Here is a 4,036-nt window from a genome sequence, read left to right as displayed (position 1 = left end):
TAGGTAACTGACAAGCTCCAATCTAATGTATTGTCTCCCATTCCAGATGGTAGTGTCCCTTAAATTTTATCATCATGAATCAGAATTTTAGTGAGAGTATGAACATTTCCATACAGTTGTCCCAGTTGCCACTTCTGCAAGTCTCTCATTATATTACTAATACTCTCCGCTAAACTGACTATTGTTTATCCCTATTCCCTAGGGAAGATGACTAAATAGGACAGTAGGAGGGTGGAGAGGGAGATGAGGGAAAGAAGCTGGGTTGCCGAGATAAAGACCACTGGGGGAGGGGATGCTTTGTTTTAGTCTATTTCAGTTGTACAAGGCTGGGATCAGTTCAAATGGAAGGAAATGATCTGCTTGCAATTTGAATCATTGAGATTTTTATGTTCTCTTTAATTAGGATTTTTTGTGGTGCTAAGAAAATTATTGGTTGTTTTTGTTTAATTTTGATTTTAGTTTGCTTTTTTTTTATTTGTTTGAGACAAAGTCTTGTTATGTAATTCAAGACAAGTGTTCTTTTTTTAAAAGTTCTTAAATTTCTTTAAAGAGCCACGTTGGCTTAAATGTATGCATAGCAGCCTCTGTGGCACTGCAGATATACAGATGAAAATATTCCCTATTTCCATGCACAGGTATTCAGCTATAACACTGCTTACAAATTATTATGGATAAGGTAAACTGTACCAATCTATATTGATTTGGACTGCCACAATTAGATGAATATTATGTTGAGCAACAGGCTGTGTTATACTCTGGATGTCAGGTTGTAATATTTAAAGTTACTTAAAACTTAATTTCTTGTTTCCTTATAGGAGCATTTTTGGTTATGTGGTACCCAACCGAAAGCTGAGAAATACATTATCATAACAAAATTCACACACATGAGGATATTTGCCTCCTCCTCTAAAAGAAACTACATTTACTTGGAATCTCTCTTCTCCAGGCATCATTTCCAGTATTACTAATAGACATGTTTATAAGGACTGACTCCAAAATTTTACCTTTAAGGGGAAGTTATAAAGTTAGAAAAGAGCAGTTCTTTATATTGAATCAAATTTCAGTGACACTAGCTAAAAATGTTATAAATTCAATTTCTTAGTATCTATGAAGTGTATTATTTCCATAAGTTGTCTATTATGTGAAAATTTATTTTCCTTAAGAAGTAAAATGAAGTTTGAATAGTATAGTCTGTGGTGTGGTGACATCAGCAACTGCTAGTTCTTGTCCCTAATCTTAATTCTTTCAAAGTTTTGGAAAGATTTGGCCTTGTTTCTTTTTCAATAGAGGTTACTGACTGTAAGTGAAGTGTTCTATTTTTCCCTTCTAATATGGCTGCAGATTTCATCTGCCTAGAAGCACTATTGGTCAGATAGTCCAAAATCTCCTGGGGCTGGAGGTTTAGCTCAGCGGCATAAGCACCTGCCTTGCAAGCAGGCAGTCGTGAGTTCAATCCCCAGTACTAATAAAAAGGAAAAAAGACAAAAAAATAAATAAAAAAACAAAAAAATCTCCTGCAGTTTAGCTGAGGGAGAAAACTGAATATTTTGAGGAAGATGGCTACAGGCTGGGAAGTTCTCCTTTCTCTCTGCTTTAAATGTGTATGTGTATAGGCCATCGACATCATTGAATACCAAGTAATTATTAAGGGGAATGTATGCATTTGTGGCTATTTTAAAAACCATAGTAATACACACAGCTGCAAAGACTACAGTTATGGAAGCTACTGCAGGAATTTGTTTTACTGAGTGAGTCTGAGTGAGTCTATGTGTAACACCTCTAATATTACATTGTAATGCTCTTTCTAGAGATTTTTGAAGTATCCATTCAACATGCTCAGGATAATCTCGATCTAATGGAACCTTTTCTCCAAAAGGCTGCTCTTCAGGCCGCTGCAACATCCTTCATACTCAATTCAATGCTCTGATAGCCTGGGAATAGATGTAATGGTGCACATGGGAAAATTAGCCAGTAGTGAATAAAGTTCCAGTGTATATTCAATATAAGGAGTCACGCCAGGGAGAATCACTCGAGCATTTCCTTTAAAACCTTCTCTCCCCACATATCATACGAACAATGGAGCTTGGATCTAACATACCATCTTCATAATTTAGAAGCGATATCAGCATTCCATTTATCCATCTTCTGGCTAGAGTCCAGACCACAAATGATAATATGAAATCATCGGTAGAAAGTATCATTAAAATCTTGGATCTTTGTTGAATGTGGAACTACATTACAATTAGGAATTCTGCCATTACAATTAGAAATTCTGCAGCAATTTCAGCCTTAGGTCTTCCAACATCTTTAAGTCTAAGTAAAAACTGCCTATTTAAATTGCAAACATCTATAATGTCCATGTCTATCATATGAATCTGTATAAAAACAGACAGTGCCAGATTTTTCAAGAGCTCACATCCTAAGCCACAGCTCCAACTGCTAGAACTTTACAGGTATCTAACAAAAACTGGAGAGATTCAGTGCTCAATTAGAAATCAGGGTGTGTGAAGGGTCTAGATTGCTCCAGGAACCTCTTTTCATGTTCCAGTGACCTTTCTGGTCTCCAGTGTCCCCACACCCATCATCAGCAGCCATTTTATCAGCCAGAAGCTCCTCTATTCTCCTTTTCCTCTCTGACTCCTTACCATCCGCCATATTGTTCCCTCAGCTGAGCTTTGGACTCACTGTTTAGCCCCAACTGGACTTGAATTGTTGATCCTCCTGCCTTACCCTACCAGAGTACTGAGACTCTGGGCATGAGCCCACAATGTGGCTATATTACTGAATTTTCTAAAAGTAATTTACATTTAATCATTCATTTATTCATATACATTAAGTGCCTGTCACATGCCAGGCATTATTCAAAGCAGGTCCACCTGTAGTCCCCTAGCTTTTGTGGGATATGGGCAAGTGAGGTGGCTCACCTTCACACATGCCACAACCTTGCCCCCTATTTTATTCTACACCAGTTAGGGCCACACACAAACTGTGAGGAGACCACAGCCAAGATGCTAAGCAAGGCACACCACTCAGTTAAAGACTCAGGACAGTGGAGCAAAGGAAGCAGCCTCCAACCCTTGGAGGTGAGCTTAGGACCATGTGTGCAGGTAGGTAGCTGCAAGATATAAATTCCTGGAGCGTCATCCTGAGGCCAGGGGGCACTCTGTGGGATCCATATCCTCTACTACATAATTTCCCCCTCTGGGGAGATGGGCAGAGCCAAGTGAAGGCCAGGAAGGTCCCCTAAAGCTTGATTGGACAGAAAGATAGATAGATGTTAAAATTCATAAGAAACATCTAGACACCTCTGCCTTCACAGTGCTTACATTCCAGTGGTTGGAAACAGACCATCAACAAATATATGAGAAACTAAATAGCCAAATATATAGTATGTTTGACAGTAGTAAGTACAGTCATCCCTCTGTACCCACACATTTCTCTTCTACAGGACTCCACCAACTATAGATTAAAATTCGGGGAGGACCCTACCTGCTGTGACTTCTACAAGATGCACCCTATACAGGAAAGATGCTAGGAGATCCTCAAGCTGCACAATGGACCCCTCCAGGATTCCAAAATCTCATATCCCTGATATAAAATGACTAGTCAGGGAGGAGCAAAGATGACGAATAGATAACAGCTGGCTACAGAGGCTTCCTGAGATAGTCAACTTAGAATTCAACATAATACAGAGTGGGGAACCCCAAACAGAGGGAGATGAATTCTCTCGTCCCAAGAAGAAATTAAGGTGACTTGCCGACCATCTGAGGTCCCACCGAAACTGGCTGACACAGTGAATGCCAGGGTCCCGCTGCAACTTGCCAAGGTCCCGCCACAGCTGACAAGGTCCCACCGTGACTAGCCAGGGTTCTAGTGCAACTTGCCGGGGTCCTGCTGCAACTTGCTGGGGTCCCACCACGACTGACTCTGGTCCCACCGTGACTGACTGAGGTCCCACCACGGCTGCCCGGGGTCCCACCGCGAACTGCACAGGGTCCTGCTGTGACTTGCTAAGCCATCTAAGGCCCCACCACTT

General features: G+C 40.7%; 1 pseudogene; it reads right to left on the bottom strand.

Moving 5' to 3' along the window:
- Positions 1–1,158: 1,158 nt before the first annotated feature.
- Positions 1,159–2,655, bottom strand: LOC100727452 (NEDD8-activating enzyme E1 catalytic subunit-like; annotated as a pseudogene).
- Positions 2,656–4,036: the final 1,381 nt, after the last annotated feature.

Source organism: Cavia porcellus, unplaced genomic scaffold (assembly GCF_034190915.1).
Source record: "Cavia porcellus strain 051 isolate PalLab524CR breed Dunkin Hartley unplaced genomic scaffold, mCavPor4.1 scaffold_24, whole genome shotgun sequence".
Taxonomy (NCBI): domain Eukaryota; kingdom Metazoa; phylum Chordata; class Mammalia; order Rodentia; family Caviidae; genus Cavia; species Cavia porcellus.
This window is presented reverse-complemented; position numbering and strand designations above follow the sequence as displayed.